General features: G+C 38.1%; 2 pseudogenes across 1 annotated transcript; both read left to right on the top strand.

Moving 5' to 3' along the window:
• The first annotated feature begins 8,800 nt into the window (after window positions 1-8,800).
• LOC113619342 (uncharacterized) lies at window positions 8,801-8,918 on the top strand (annotated as a pseudogene).
• A 6,742-nt stretch (window positions 8,919-15,660) lies between these two features.
• Window positions 15,661-16,050, top strand: LOC113618721 (NADH dehydrogenase [ubiquinone] 1 subunit C1, mitochondrial pseudogene; annotated as a pseudogene). The gene has a single exon (XR_003432095.1). The product of XR_003432095.1 is annotated as an NADH dehydrogenase [ubiquinone] 1 subunit C1, mitochondrial pseudogene (transcript).
• Window positions 16,051-17,639: the final 1,589 nt, after the last annotated feature.

Genomic DNA, 17,639 nt, shown 5'->3' with positions numbered 1-17,639 from the left:
CTCTTCTTCCACTCCAGCAGCAGAAGGGGGAGCACAATATATGAGGCTCACGAAGTACTGCTTTGGTAAACTAAACCCAACCCCAGGGCTTCCCAATGCTCTTAACCTATTCCTGAGAATTAGTTTGTTGGGAGAATCATCATATGAGCCGATTTCCCCGAATCTCCCCTTGACTGGGGGGAGCATTTGCACATCTTCGGGGGAACTTCACAGCTCCCTTCTCCCTCTCCCCCTCTGCGGCCGTCAGCGGCCACATCAGCCAGCACAGAGGCGTCTGGCAAGCACGAGGCCCCCTCCACTTGGAGACGCCTCTGCAGGCCGAGAGGCTGGCTTGGTGCTGGGGAAGCTGCTCAGTGTGTCGCTTCACGTGCATTTGCCACACTCGGGCCATTTCCATCCGCCCTGGGAAGGGGGGGTGCTGAGGGAACACATGTGCGATATCGCAGGGTCCGGCCTAGGCTGAGATGATACTCCACATTTCTCACGAGGGGTTACAGCATTGAGCAGGATTTAGCATGTAAAGAATGAGACTTAAGCCTTTCCTCCTTTGATTCTGTTTAACTTCCATAGGTTCTTTCTCTCTGTTCCTGGGTGGAGACCCTAATGTCTTCCTGCTTCCTGACCACTCCTGAATGCCAACCAAAAACATGTCTTTCCCTTCTGTTTCCTTTTTTCAGACTTTTCTCATGTTCCTTTTAAGTAATGGAAGTTTCAAAAAGGCAAGATGGATGCTAGCATGAATGTAAACAGTATGATCTCAAGTTCTCTCAGATGTGGTAACTTACACGGGGGTCTCCAGATTCCTATTACTTAATCCAGACCCCTCTCCTGATTCCTAATAAAGAGCTCAGTGTGTCCCAAACTGTGATGGATGCCATCGTCCCTTCTAAACCCACTATTTCCTATTTTCATCTACAGAGTTGTCATTCATCTAGTCCCATAAACCAGAGACCTTTGAAACAGTAGCAAAGCAACATTTTCGGCATATTATGCTTTACTATTTCGAGAAAGGTAAAAATGCAACTGAAACACAAAAAAAGATTTGTGCAGTGTATGGAGAAGGTGCTGTGACTGATCAAACATGTCTAAAGTGGTCTGCGACGTTTCGTGCTGGAGATTTCTTGCTGGACGATGCTCCACAGTTGGGCAGAACAGTTGAAGTTGATAGCGATCAAATCAAGACATTAATTGAGAGCAATCATTGTTATACCACGCGGGAGATAGCCGACATACTCAAGATGTCCGAATCAAGCATGGAAAATCATTTGCACCAGCTTGGTTATGTTAATTGCTTTGATATTTGGGTTCCACATAAGTTAAGTGAAAAAAACCTTCTTGGCTGTATTTCTGCGATTCTCTACTTAAACATAACGAAAAGGTTCGGTTTTTAAAACCTCTGCCACGCAGCACAATAACTCTGGGAGTTTGACCAAAATACTCAACCTCTATGAGCATCAGGTTTTCCTTGAATAAGTATCCCACATAGTATTTGGGGGCGTCAAGGACTTCTGGCTTGCCATCTCACCATGACCTCCAAACGTCATGTCACCCTGGATGTAAACCTGGATATGAAATTCGGAACCTTCCAGAGGATCCGCAAGTAATCTAATCCCTGAACCTTCCAGCGGATCCGCAAGTAATCTAATCCCTGAAATGAGTTTCTCATGGTTTGTACAGTCCGTCCTAAATATTTGTGGGATCATGGGGATTGCATTCATAGCATCCCACTACAGGCTCCTATCTAGTATTTGTGTACCCTGCCTTGCCCTCTACCACAGCTTTATTGCCTTGTTATTTTTATTTTTACTCTCTCTTCTGCCTTTTTCCACTTAGTATTCAGTCTTTGACATTTTCTCTAACTTCCAACTCTTTCCCTTCTTTCAGTAGCAACAAACATTTACCCCTTTGTCATAAATATAATGACAGTCATTTATTTTTCAAATGTGTCCTTGAGGTATTACCCTCTACTCAAGAGTATTATCAATGTATTATGTCACCAAAACAAACAGACAGACAGACAAATAGCAAGGCTCTCTCTGAAAAGAATTCTAATGAATTCTCTAAGTGGTAAGGCACAAAATGAAGAAAATAGTTATCAATTTATGGGATTATTTAAGGATTAAATTATGTATATGAAGAGGTTAACACAGTGGCTGGTACATGGTAGGGACTCAATAAATTCCTTGGTTTCAATATCTATAAAGAAAAATGTCAATGTTGATAAAGGCTGCTATTGTCAAGAGCTGTAAAAGTCTGAAATACATAAGTCAGCTGCCATAGTTTCAGGAATGCTAGCAGAAGACACAAGATTCCTGGGTCAGAGACAGAAGACTTCATTACTCCCAGCAATAGCAGTAGCCACAGTATCAGCATTTCCTTGTGCCCGTTATCTGAGCCTGATTCCCACAGGGCAAAGTGAAGAGGGCCAGGTGACACCTACACATGCAGTGGCCACATTACAGGAAAGGAACCCTAAACTTAAAGAACCCAAGCCTTTTATGATGGGCAGTAATCCTGCCTGACTGTTGCTTTGGAAAGAGACATTATCTTTATTATATTGGGCAGCAAACCTGTCTGCCACCTACTCCAGAAGGAGATACTTCCTCTATCTTCTGAAAAAAAAAAAATATATATATATATATTTTTTTTTTTTTTTTAAATTTTTGGCTGTGTTGGGTCTTCGTTGCTGCGTGCGGGCTTTCTCTAGTTGCTGTGAGCAGGGGCTACTCTTCATTGCGGTGCACGGGCTTCTCATTGCGGTGGCTTCTCTTGTTGCAGAGCACGGGCCCTAGGCACATAGGCTTCAGTAGTTGTGGCACACGGGCTCAGTAGTTGTGGCTCGCGGGCTCTAGAGTGCAGGCTCAGTAGTTGTGGCACACAGGCTTAGTTGCTCCGCAGCATGTGGGACCTTCCTGGACCAGGGCTCAAACCTGTGTTCCTTGCATTGGCAAGTGGATTCTTAACGACTGCGCCACCAGGGAAGCCCCTGAAAAATATCTTTGAAAAGATAATCCAGAACTAAGGCAATCAGTGTCTCTGCCTGCGAGATGTAAAGAAATGGGATATTCCCAAGGAGGATTCTCTCCCAACAGATATATGTGAATAAAATCACCAGTTTTCTAAATGCTGTAACAAATTTCTCTATCTATACGAGCTCGGAGTTAAAACCTGGGTTATATATATGGTAACTACCTCATTTATAAAATGGGGTACTTCCAATTAACTCAGTCTTAGACATAGCTCAATACCTCTTGTCAATTATATGCTTTAAGGTCAATTATTAGGCAATATTATTCCTTATATATCTTTGCATGTGCATACTCAAAAGAATGATAAAAAATACACATAAGATTTCCTGGTTCTCTGAGCAAAGTTACTCTAGCATAATACTTTGTTAAAGGTATTTGAGAGACTGTTGCTTTCTTGACTTCCAAACACCCGTTCCATCTTCTTTTCGGAATAGCACCTTAATATCCTTTAGGAAAATTATCTTTTTCCCCACTGGACCTAGTTTGATCTAAAGTGTCCTGTCCTCTCCTAGGCAAGGGACAACCATGTGATCCAAACCAGGCCGGTTGGACTTTCCCTTGCTGGAATTTGAACTTCAAGGCAACAGAGTGCCTTGAGGGGATCGTGGTTGCTACCTTGGCCCCTTAAGATTGACCATGTTCTACAACTTCCCTCTTACTCATGTGAGTAACCCAGTATCTCTCCAATCAGTTGTTTAAGTCAGTCAGAGTTAGCTTCTCTAGTTTGAAACAAATGAATCTTCATCACAAATGTGGGAGTTAAAGCTCAGAGTTTAGGTCAAGGGTCTTGTGAAGAATATATGTACACATACAATATACACATTTTTTTCTTTATTATATCTCTGAAAATGGAAAGTAGGACTGATGGTAGCTTTATAATAATATAATCAGATCCAATATAATCAGATGAGTTAAACAATTCAAATGCTATGCTTGCAAGTCTGACAAAATATTACCTTGGACCATTGCACAGTACACTCAAATATATTTTAAAGTGGAAAACTTCATAATAAAAATAAAATACAATTACTCATTTGAATTTCCTCCAAAACCTGACAAAGCTCCTTAAGAAAATATTTTCATGAAGCAACTTTGGGAAAAGTTCCAGTGAAATAAAACCACCAAAGCCCACGTCTAATTTCCTTATTTCTTTCAATGAAGTGCCTACTTGCATATAACTGATGATCTACATTTTAATACGTTGTTAATAAATAAATCATAGGTAATAGAATTCCTTTTTGAAAGAACTACACCAAATGAGTTCTGCTTTAAAAATCAGTGAGATGGTGGTGTTACTTTCCAGCAAAGTTAAACTCTAGCATTATAAACTTCAGATTATTCAGCAGCAAAATGTGAATTCAAATACAGAGCAGCTCCTCAATAAGAAGTTAAGGTAAAATTTCTGATGGCTTAAAAATTTCTTGTAAACCAATACATTTTTGGACATTTGGCCAATTCTACACATATCGTAACTCTCATCTTGATCAATTATCTATTTGGGATTATTATTTGTCATTGTCATTTTATTGGAAATTTCTTTTATTTGCATAAAACTGTACCTTGTGTGGCATGATGCGTGGGTGATACTAAAGAGAGGCAGTTCCTATTCTTTCTAATGTCTAAGGAAAAGTATTCTAGCAGCTGTGGGGAGAATGAATTGAAGCCAGGGGAGATTGAATCTCCTTTTAATTTCCAACCTATTCCTCGGTCTTTCAATGTCTCTAGAAGTATTATCTTCCTTCTATAAATCACAGAAGGCAATCAGTCAAAATTTGGCAATTTAAAGTGAGCAAACTATTATAATATTCAAATATTCTAGCAAAACTTTGTAAGTTTTTTATCAAAATGTATTATTTAATTAATTAGCAAAATGTAGATCCATTTTCCCCAAAAGAAAAACTAGCCTTTAATTTTTTCTTTAATTTATTATTACTCCTAGTTCAATAGGTTCCAACAGTATGGCAGAAATCTATCTTCCCCATAAAACATTAAAGTTAATCCCAGGACATAGATTAATCACTAAGAAACTTTAAGAACAAAGTTAAAATGAATTTTTTAAATATAAGGAAGTGGTAGGCCAATGTTTCTGACATAAATTTATATTTATATTCATAAATTTAATTTTTTTCCAGTTTGTCTTATGTTTTTCAAAAGAAATTACCACTAACAATGTTTAGCAAACTTTTAATTTACCTTTAGACATTAATTCTTGCTTCATTACCAAATTATTTAGCATCTATTGCCTTCACCCTCCACTGATTGCTTTCCAGTAAAATGAAAAAATCATCAGGTAAAAATAGGAGTTTTTTTCCCAATAGGAATAGTTGAGATAATTTAAGAGCTTTTATCTGAGATCTTCAAGAGATTCACTTCTATCAAATAAGAATGTAATGAATGAGTAAGTTTTGTAGAAAAAGCCCAGAATTTGGAGTCAGGTACAGATTCTGGCCCTGACTGCACAGGTATGAATGTGAGCAAGTGTGTCTGATGTGAATAAACCTCAGTTCTCATAACTGAAAAATGACAAGAAAACAATCTCAGATTTTTGTAAAAAGTTAAACGATATCAAATATGTGATGTTTGGCGGTTGGGTGGTTTTCATCATATGTTAGCTCCCTTTGCTTACTGTGACGGTTAAAGAAATTTCTCTTGGGTAACATTTCCCAAAATGTGCTTGATAGGAGGAAAAATAGGAGCTGTGCAGGAAAGGATTTCCTCATAAACGTAAGAAATGCTTTGTCCAACCCAGCTTTTACTGTAGGAGTTCTCAGATCTTTTCATGTGAAATTGCAAGTTACGAAACTCACTCTGTGAACTGTTCCCAGCTTGTGGAGAATTTAAGTCATGTTGATAAAGATACCATAAATAGAATTAACACAAAAATCAGATGCCATCCAAAGATTATCTCTGCAAGACAAAAGCATAAAAAGTGATTATTCTCTGTTAAGTTTAGATATATTATGCTTATTAAAAGAGTGGCTCAAACACAGAAAGGGTTATCCTATCACATACCACTCAAAGACATAGGGTTAACTTCAGTGGCTGCGACAGGCTAGAAGTACAGGAAAAGAAGTACAGCACACCCATAGGGTGGGTGGTATAGACCCAGTTGAGGAAGACACAGCTGCAGATGATGGGAAGAATGGGTGGGATGTTCCAGGTCGATGGTGATAGACAGAGGGGCAGACCAATCAAGATGTAAGCCCCAGGAAAACCCAACAAGGAGTGATAACGATGTTCAATTTGAAAGCAACTGAAAATGGATCAAAGCATGCAAATTAAAAGAGCTCATCTTGATCCAGACAGAATGAACTAAAATAAAGACTATACAGACACACTCTGAAAAAACTATTTGTATTACAAAAATAATAATCATAAACTTTAAAAAATTCTCATACAAGTTTCTAAACTAAAAAAATCAGTTGGTCTACAAAGGAACTGTAGAGGGAATACCAACCAATGCTGGACAACTTGACATACAAGGCGATAATGGAGAAACACTTGTCATTTTTTTGGCATTATACTTTCATTTTTCATTTATCTTTTCAGTCATCTTTCAGGGGTATCCTTGTATAAATAATATGCAAAAATTAAATTACATTACATTTTATATAAATGGCTTTATAATGTCTTAATTTATGGAAAAGTGATTATAAATACCTTATTTCTTAGTAGTATATATTTTCATTTTAAAAAATACATTAAAGTGCTCCCATATCTAGGGTTAGTTAGAATGTAGCAATGGTACCATGCAAAGAGCCTGCCTCCCTGAGAGTTTATCTTTCTGTTTAAAAATCTGAAAGTTATTAGTTTCATTATATATAGGCCACAGTTCAAAGCCAAGGGCTACATGAGCCAGAAGTGTTCACTTTTAAAACCTAAGAGCATTTTACATTTTGGCTATTACACAAAATTCTTTCATAATTTTTATTCTATCTTGCAGTTCTGAGGAATTTCAAGTTAAACTCAGATTCCAGTTTTCACATTTACCTTCTTTAGAAAAACAAATCATATCATTCAAGGAGAAGCTAAATCACAGGTGTGGATATGGGGTTAGCAATTTGCAGAATGAGGACTTTTTATGTTATAGCCTAGTTTGCAAGCTGAACTTACATATGTCACTTTATATAGAGCCATTTTGGAGATCCAAAATGGCAATATTCCAGCTTCAGTCACACTCTTGATGTTCCTGTCTGCAAGACAACTCCAATTTCCAAAAGACAATCAGATTGTCGATTAGTTTCAATAGAATATGCCTCCTAGTTCATAATTAGATTATTTCAAAAACTGGAAGTACAGATACTCCAAAGATACACCTGAAGCTATTTGTTTAAGTAAAAAAGGAAATTAATGGCAAGAAACATATATGCCAGATATTTTCCCTTTATAGATAATATGTAAAAACAATTTATATATGATATATATGTTAAATCTTATATATATATATATATATATAAAAAGTACAGAATTAAATAGTCTGATGGACAATAATCCAACAAAAAATTAACAATAAAAGAAAAACTAAACTTCTGATAAAAATTTTTTTCTTCTGATGACTTTCTGAAAGTTTTTTTGCACCAATATACATACCACCTGAGTACATTTCAAATTCTTTATAAGCGAAGTCCAAACTGATTGTGAAGGATGTTACATTGCAGCTTGTAAAAGTTAGCAACAGTCAAGCCAGTGTGGCATTTACATGTTCTTGGATTGAGGATTGCTAGAATAAGAAGCAGAACTCAGAGTGTGGTAAACTTTAAAAAATTATTCTCCCATTCTCATCTAAATTGACCTCATCACAATCTTCTGATATTACTAAGCTTTTGCAAGGGGAAGGAGGCAGTTGGCAGAAAGAGGAAAGGCTGAGGGTTTATTAGTGTAATGGAGAAAGGACGACATCGAAGAACATCCATCATCTGACACTCCAGGAGCAAAACCAATCAGCTTCTCTTCACTGGGAACCGCAGGAACATTACGGCCAGAAGTTCCTTTATACTTAAGTGTCAATGTCTGAAGCATTGAGGTCATCTTTGGTTAATTAGCAGCCACTACAAAACCACATTACGATTATCAACCAGGCCAGCAGAGAACACTTTTCTGAGAAAGGCCATCTGTTATGGCTCTTTATGGAATAAGAATCATCAAGTTCTTTTCTGGAGTTTCTGAATCTTCGCACACAGTTCACGGTCTAAGACATTTCTCTGTGTTCTTGACTAGCATCCTGTTAGCTCGCGCAGAAAGGGGCTGCCTCTCTTCTGCTATACTGGCATTCACTGAAATCACTGGGTTTTCTTTTTCCACTCTTCACGAACTTTCTTAAGAAAAAAGCTGCTTTTCTTTCTTCACTTTTTCATCCACTTGGATATCACTGTCTTTGATTTTTTGAAGATAATTCTTGACTAAGAACCTTCCTCATACTGACCCAGCACCTGCAGTGTTGGACCACGTGGTCCTTACTGACAGGGTCAGGGCTCTAATCCTAAACCTTCCACGTGGTTGAGAGCAGCTCTCTGAGCCAGATGGCTCCCAAAAGTCAGAGAGGATCCTCAGAAAGTACCTGTCAAAATCTTATACCATGTGCAAATGCTCATGTTTATATATATCTCTATATATAAACTATATATCTATAATATCTATATAGCTATAATGTATCTTTAAAATGTTTTTTTTAGAAGTTACATTGTAGCTGAAGAGTTTATTCTAGATGGATTGAGGGGTAAAAAGGAAAATATAAAATCTTAAAAGAAAGACATAAATGAAAACATCTTATAGGGGTGTGCTCAGAGTAGGGAGCGTGAAGAAATGGCTCGTCTGTTTACAACACACTTGACAGGAATCTGGGCTCATTGTGACAAGGGGCACAAAATACCCAACAAATACCCAACACACGTCCTCCACGTGGCTGCTGGGCAGGACCAGTGGGACAGGGCTCAATATTGGAAGAAAAGCTACAGTATTTAGTGGGGGAGTTTGCCACCTGGAGCCTGTCCAGTCCACGCATGGGCGGGCCATGAGTGGTCTTATAGACATAAAGGCTTTGAAGCTCTCTTTTCAAGGAGGAAGGAAAAGAAAAATAGATTCTATATGCCATTCTGGAAAAGGCAAAGCTGTGGAAACAATAAAAAGATCAGTAGTTGTCAGTAGTTTGGGGGGAGAGGGGAGAGGAATACAGATTCCAGAAGTTTTTATGAGCAGTGAAAATACTTTGACATTATGATTGATATATGTCCTCATACTTTTGTCCAGATCCATAGAATGTGCAACACTATTCACTTCATTAAAGTGAACCCTAAGGTGAAACAAACAAAAAAGAATCTACAGATTTGGTCTACAGATGCAGCCATGAGTATGATGACACCACAAGTATCATATGTGGTATTTATTGATACATGTAATATCTGTAAATATTTTTAAAAACAACATTAATAGGTAAACATAAACTAGAAAAACATATACATTAAATATGGTGAACAATTGGCTAACATGCTTAAAATATATTTAATACATTTTTAATACGTAAGCTATTTTGTCACTATCAAAATAGTTTCTAAAACCTTAACATGATAGAATGTTAACATAACTTTTAAAAAAGTTCTTTTTTTAAAAAAATTTTTAATTTTTTTCTAAAATACAACTTTAAGAAACGACACCATTTAAAAAAATGTGCTTAGGTTCACAATTCATTATCTGCAATTCTGAAATCTAATAAGCTCAGAAAAACAAGAGACTGTTTGTGATGAACTGTGAGTCAATTAATAGCAAAATATGACTGTAACTCATATGAGGCTGTTTATGGTCTTTATTAATCTCATGTATTATGAACAAACATTTCACTATTAATGTATTTGATTGCAGGGTCCTGCCCCAGACCACACTAGGGATATTATGTAATGTACAGTTTATATAAAATTACCTTTTTATACCCAATCAATTCTCAAGCACATTTTGATTCCAGAGTTTTCAGATAAGAGATTGAAGACCTATGCATAGCCTCAATTAAAAAAAAAAAACAAAAAACCTATCCATTTATATAATTATTTTTAATTCTATCTAGGTGGATAAAAGGAAGATTGGAAGGAAGGAAGTGAAGGAGGAAGGGGAGAGGGAGGGAGGAAAGAGGAAAAAGGACAGGTATGAAGAAAGGGAGGAATTTTTCTAAAATATTAGTATTTATCTATGAGCAGTGGGATTATGGGTGATTTTTCTTTTCTTTCTTTTTAATATTCTGAATTTCCTAAAATAAGCAAGCTGTTAGAATCAAGAAAAACAAAAAATATTATAAAAACATTCTTTGAAGTCATTTTATGCTATTAAAAGCTCTTCATGGAAAACACAAAGGTAAATTTTTAACCAATGTAGTGTTTGAATTAATCGCAAATTTTAAATTAGTGGGAAATATATTAATAGACTTTCAGTGTAGAAACATACATATAGTTAATATTTAATTTTAACGTAGCTTGTATTTATGTACTCATGTAAATATATATTATATATACACATACAACTTTATAAGATATACATACATCTTTCACCATGAGGTCTACCCTATCCACCTCATTTAAAAAGGCAACGTCTGCTGTGCAGTAGAAGCTAACACAACATTGTAAAGCAACTACACTCCAATAAAAATTAATTTTAAAAAAACATAAAAAAAGAGGCAATGTCTCTTATGCTCTAGATTTTCTCACCCTGCTCTGTATTCCCCCATTGCACTTATTACCTTCTATCATAGTATATCTATTAATCTGTTACGTTTATCATTCGTGGTCTCTCTTTTCCTCACTAGAATATTAGCTCACAAGGGCTTCAATCTTTTGTCTACTTTTGTTCACAAATGTATCCCAAGCACTCAGAACAGTGCCTGGCGTGTATGAGTTACTGAATAGTTGTTAAATGTATGAATCTGTGTAGTTTTCAAATACTCAGTAACAAAAAGAACAACAACATTAAGTAATACATAAAATCTTAGAATTCTTGGAATCATATTAGATCTGAAAAGAGCCTGAGCTTTCTTTAGTACAGCTAAATATGGTTTAGCTAAATATAATTTTAGGACATTAATTGCTATTAGATAGGATATCCAAGTACAATTTTCTTTTATGCTAAAAAATGTTTATAACCAGTTTTTTTTAGTAGAAAGTCTTGAGGCTTGCCTTTCTTTAATGTTTTTCAAGTTTCCACAGAGAAGGTTAAGAATTCTTCTTCAAATGATACTGTTATGTGATTCTGGCTCAGAGATTTATTAAAATAACATCCCTTTGAACTTTTCAATCTTGTTTGAGGGAAAAAATCCTATAATCTACTTTGTAACCATAATGTAGAACATGATAAGAATATGCACTGTAAATGAAATTACCAACATAAACTTCCATTATATTATCTACATAATCTACATTGTTTGACAGGACCCTTACATTGAATTCTTCCTGAGAACAAACACCTTCCTTTTCATCTCCTGTGCCCCTTCTCCCACAGGATGCCACAACCCAAGATCAGGCACTCAGCAATGCTAGAAACAGCCTTTATGAATTTGTGTGTGTGTGTAAGCCCAAAGAACCCATGGAGTTGTGCTGGGGAAAGAGGCAGCCGGACCAAAACCCTTTTGCTGTCCCAGTATTTTGCAAGACAAGTCATTATCCTTCTTGTACTTTGTATACATACTAGCTGAGAAAAGTAGCCTTAAGATGTAGTCTGCCTTTGCCTTTGGTGATTAGGAGTCAGAGATAAAATTCCCAGATAGCAGAAGGGATAGATGGAAACACTGACCTAATGTGTTTTCCTTTCTTTAAGTCCTCTAAGCATATCTTTCACTTATACATTCTATTTTTTTAAATTAATTAATTTATTAATTTATTTTTTGACTGTGTTGGGTCTTCGTTGCTGTGCACGGGCTTCCTCTAGTTGCCACTGCTACTACTCTTCGTTACAGTGTGTGGGCTTCTCATTGCAGTGGCTTCTCTTGTCGCAGAGCTCGGGCTCTAGGTGCAGGGGCTTCAGTAGTTGCAGCATGCGGGCTCACGGGCTCTAGAGCACAGGCTCAGTAGCTGTGGCACACGGGCTTAGTTGCTCCACGGCATATGGGATATTCCCGGACCAGGGCTCAAACCCATGTCTCCTGCATTGGCAGGCAGATTCTTAACCACTGCGCCACCAGGGAAGTCCCTATACATTCTATTTTATATCAAGGTACCTTCCATGCTAAAAGTTTCTCCCCATCGATCCTTGGGGATGTTAATTTCTGTTGCTTTATGATGTGCCGTGTAGGAGACACTTGGTTTTTTGCGAAGAGCCCTTTTTCCTTCTGTAGAACCCATATTTGATGCAGGTATTAGGGCTCAGGAAAGATTAGTCCTGCCCCAGTCACAGCCCCAAGAATCCTGATTGCCTTCAACCAATCATAACACAGTAGTTCAATTTCCCTTTCCATTTTGAGATTGAGCTGGAAAGAGATACCTGATCCCAATCTAATAAGGCATGAGTGGAAATCTGTTGGAATAACTCCTGGAGAAAGATTCTAAGCTCTTAAGAAAGACATGTGAGAGAGGGCTCTTGAGTTTGTTTTTCCTCTGGACATTGATGTGTGAGGATGTAAAGTTTGCAGATAGAATCATTTTGCGAGCATGAAAGGGCCTATCCCAGATGGCAAGGCTGATAGAAGAAAAAGAATAATTCTGGGTATTTAACGGCTTTCTTAAGTTGCTGAATTAACAAACCCTGGAGGCTCCCTACATCTGAAACACTAGTTACGTGCAACAATAATGTTTCCATGTTGACCACGTCGCTTTGACTAAAAGCCAAATGCGTGCCTCTTCAGCAACGTGGTAACAGCTAATTTGCACCCATTTGAGCCTGGCTTGGCTATCTGCTGTAGTAATGATCCTTACATATTTTCAGTTCTTATTTTTGCCAACCTCAGTCTATGATTTCATTTTGAAGAATCATTTGGAAATTTTGAAGTTATCTGTCTACTGTTAGGCCACGTCTAAGTCCTTTTGCTTTCTGATAAAGCAAAGTAGAACACAAAGACATGCAGGACCCCAAAATCTGGATATCTAACTAGCTGCATATCAAACAATAAACCTCATTGGCAGTCTTATTTTAAAGCTATTCTTTGAACTTAAAAATCTGGCCTAAATTTGAGTATCTTTCATTATATGGAATAGATGTGTTTCAGAATGTTAACTGTGCTATAAAGCTAATGCTGGTGATTTAATTGCTGTCATACATGATAAAATAAAAGGCATATTCATAACCAAAAATTCCTCTAAGCAGAATTGAATTTTAAAACTTCCAGCAAAAAGAGACTGACGATCAGCAAGAAGACGTGCTTGCTGTTGGAGTTGCTCAACGTCACTCACAGTCCTTTGAGAACTTGCAGAATTTCTCCCATGGGAGATTTTTATTGTAGCATTGCTACCAATTTTCAGTGATTCCGAGGTTATAGAACTTTTCACATTCCCCAAATTCTTTTGACCACGTGTTTGTGATTCCCCAAAGTGAACTTTTTTTTTCTATTTGGATTGAGTATCTACCATACAAACGGGGACCCTGTGGTAAATTCAGATGGAAAGAATGAAGAATAGGAGTCTGTAAGTCTGTCTTCCCTGAACTTTTCTCTGAGCCTAGACACAAGCTGGCACATGACTTTTCTCATCTTTCAAACAAAGGGAATGAGCTAGATCCAATATTTCTAAAAGTTTTCCACTGAAGAACCTCTAATAGCAAGACGAAAATGAATGTGTTTGAAACAGAGACACTTTTGGAAGATTTCCATCATAGATAAAAAAAAAAAAATCAGGCTAATTGTGCCATCTAAGTCACAATAAACATTTATTTTCGTATATAAATGTCGAATAAAATTGAGATGTCAGAAAGATGTGCCGTGCATATTCTGTGACTACTTATACTCCAGACATAGTGTATTTTTCCAGGAAGATGCATTCTGTAATTTTAAAAACCTGACAAAACAGGGGCTTCCCTGGTGGCGCAGTGGTTAAGAATCTGCCTGCCAGTGCAGGGGACATGGGTTCAAGCCCTGGCACAGGAAGATCGCACATGCCACAGAGTAAGTAAGCCTGTCTGCCACAACTACTGAGCCTGTGCTCTAGAGCTCGTGTGCCACAACTACTGAGCCCGCATGCCACAACTACTGAAGCCTGCGTGCCTAGAGCCCGTGTTCCGCCACAAGAGCAGCCACTGCAATGAGAAGCCTGCGCACCACAACGAAGAGTAGCCCCCCTCGCTGCAACCAGAGAAAGCCCGCACACAGCAACAAAGACCCAACACAGCCAAAAATTTAAAAAAGTAAAAAATAAATAAATTTTAAAATAAATAAATACAAATTAAAACCTGACAAAACAGGTTCTTCCTATACTAAAGTCTTTAGAATTTCTTTCTAATGATGCTAGACTGCAATATCGTACATTGTCTGTAGGTGCCACTACTTCACATAATTTACTAGAAGGTGAAAATTCCTTAGTTCACTGTCCATCAACTAATTAGTATATTTTAAAATGAGTGTCAATTAATGTAGAAGATGCAGAAAGTATCTTTATTTACCTTCTGCTGAGACGTCAGTCTCTTTTTGCTGGAAGTCTTAAAATTCAATTCTGCTTAGAGGAATTTTTGGTTATGAATATGCCTTTAATTTTATCATGTAAGGAGGGATTTTTCCTCCAGGAATCTAGAAAAAGTTAAATTCTGTAGATGAATGCTATGCGAAATCAGTGGGGGAGAATTGCTGCATCCTTTAGAAAGGCGTCCATTATTTTCCTGGAGTTTGCGATACCAAACGTACTTTTATGATAGATTATGTTCCTATTCTGCCTTGCAAAATCTTAAAATAAAAAGATAATATTGTTTCCAAATATATTAAAATAATTTTCCTTCTTCTTAGAGAAAAACACTAAAATGATAACATATTGTTGTGGAAACTCATGGGATTTGGAGTCAGACAGACCTAAGTTTGAGCCCATCTCTCCCACTTACTACTTGGGCAATCTTAAGCAATTTACTTGGGCTTTTTTTTTTCTTTTTTTTTTTTTTTGCCAGAGTCCCTATATCTTAATTACAAGGTTTACACATCTGACAGAGTTTTTGGAAGATTAATAATGTACATAAATCCCCTGGCACATAGTAGGCATTCAAAAAGCAGCAGTTATTAGCAGTTGTCATGTTTCAGCAAAGCCTCAGTAACTACATTACCACCATGGCATTAAACATGGTAGTGTTGAACATTATTAGTAATATTAGTAATATTAAAGTTAATTTTAATTTGCTCTAATACATATGAATCTAACATTTAAGAGGTAAATATATTTCCTTATCAAATCAAATTCCACTTAACTTTGAATCTGATCTTGAATCCGATCTTTTCCTTGGATTCATTTACGGTGAGCACACTGTCTGAAGGCCAAGCAGTAGGGTATAAACTGTAGGGACCAGGTCATCCTCCTTGCTGGGAAAGCCCAAATACTCACAAGCGCTGAGGACATAAGGGTGCTGAGCGTGTCAGAAGTGCTTCAAAGAGGGGGTTAGCGCCCGCAGTTCCGCACCTCCGCCCGCCAGGGTGCGCTCGGCTGGACACCGACCCCCGGGAGCGGCGGGGCTGGAGGAGGCGGAGCCTAGCCCGGCAAGATGGTGCCGTCCGCCTTGTTGCGCCCTTTGTCCAAGCTGGTGGCCTCGGCCAGGCTCCCCAGCAGCTTTTCAGCGCGGTCAAAGTTCTACATTCGGGAATCGCCACTTGGCAGACCTGACTGGCTGAAGGTTGGACTGACCTTGGGCACCTCCGTCTTCTTGTGGATCTATCTCATCCAACAGCATAATGAAGATGTTTTAGAGTATAAAAGAAGAAATGGGTTGGAATAAACTTTTGAAATACCGATACAGTAGTGTTTATAGCAGTTCCTCTGGATTCACCAATCTGTTGAGCTGTAAACGTGAGAGAAAGAGTTACATGTGGATATATGTCAAGTCAGCATTTTGTGTTTCACATAATTAAATTAAAAAATACTTCTGTATTAAAAAAAGAAGAAGAAGTGCTTAAAAGAACATGAGCTGCTTGACCGAAGTGGGTTAGAGTGAGTCTTTGCTGATCAGCCCAGCTGGGATTTACGGTTACCTGGCTCTACCCCATGGGCAGAGTGCAAAATGGCAACCATCAAAATACTTACACCATGGGAAGAGGTCTAACCGAGGAGCCTTTGTGTGTACAGTTTAAAACAACACTCTATATTGGTCTTGGCGTCTTGCATTTATAGAGGCACATTCAAGACACTCACACCACAGAAGCAAAGCATGTAACTAGAAGGGGAACAACTGTTTTTTCCCAGTATAACAGAGCCATAACTAAAGGTGCTGCGAAGCCCCTGTCACATTGATCTCAGCTAGTCTTTATTTCACCATCTGGCTCCTTTTCCAGGGCTCCCTCAAAAAGGATATCCCTAACTAACCCAACAGGGCCTTCTCTCCCACACATCAGTCCGCATAGAAACAACAAAAGATGTCAATTGTGCTGATTTTCTGTGTAAGGCCCCATACCAGGCTTGTTAGCAGAAGCCTCCTCCTTCACCCAGCCTGGCTGGCCTCCCCTTCACAGTCAGGAGTCTTCATTTAAGTCCCTTTTAATGAGAGGAGCTGAGAGCGAACTCAATAGTCCCAACCTTCCTCTTAAAGGAACTGGGCCCCACCCTCCCATCACAGCTACTTCCAACGGTATTCCTAATAAGACTTGGTAATGTTTTCCTGTGATACTTATTCAGTGCCTGCACAATTTTATTTTCGGAACCAACAGGGCTGTTGGTTCACCAATCTGAGCTTATTCCACAGTAGTTCCAAACCACGTATCATTTTGTTGGGTGAAACCTGTTCATTGAAGAGATGAGTCCAGCGATCAAAGAAAGAAGGACAGTGTACAAAAGCTCTTTCTGCTTCCAATTATTTCAGTGACTTATTTGGGGCCAGATAAGCCACTCAATCTAAGCGTGTTTAAATGACGCACGTGTGAGTTGCAGCTGAATCTCAGTGGTGGCTCTTTTGATTTAAGATGCTTATGGGCTCCCAGACCTGCCTGTGGACATCACCAGGAAGTCTATTCCATGCTATTCTCTTTGTGCTTGTTTCCAGCGGATGGTATTCTTCAAATACAGAGTGGCACGTTCAAAGATATGTGTAGCATAAATTTTGCTCTGACAGATGATTGGAGCAAATATATGCCCTCACATTTACCTTTAGGGAATCTTTTAATCATTTAATAGAAAATTCACGACAAACTTGTCTACAGTTTCCACATCCTCCATTTACTTGGTATGACCCAATCAGCCTTGCCTATTATAATCAACTCTCACCCACTGAGGTCAAATTTATGAAACACTGCTATGTTGCACCTGTCACTTTGGGTATGAGATCCTTGGTAAGCAGACTGGGGCAAACTGGCAGTCTCTCTTTGTGGCAGAGTGAGAGGTGCCCATATTTCCTGGGGTGTTGTCTTAACTCAGTAGCTGTATCACACTGCTTTATGAACTGTCCAACAGCTGTGACTTTGGGCATTTAGACACTGATTTCTTCATTGTAAGAAATGACATTATTAATGTTTACAAATGGTGGTTCTCA

Source organism: Aethalodelphis obliquidens, unplaced genomic scaffold (genome assembly GCF_003676395.1).
Source record: "Aethalodelphis obliquidens isolate GAN/ISIS:26980383/991018 unplaced genomic scaffold, ASM367639v1 scaffold6, whole genome shotgun sequence".
In the NCBI taxonomy this organism is placed as follows: domain Eukaryota; kingdom Metazoa; phylum Chordata; class Mammalia; order Artiodactyla; family Delphinidae; genus Aethalodelphis; species Aethalodelphis obliquidens.
Note: the sequence above shows the minus strand (reverse complement) of the source record. Positions and strands in the feature narration are given on the sequence as shown.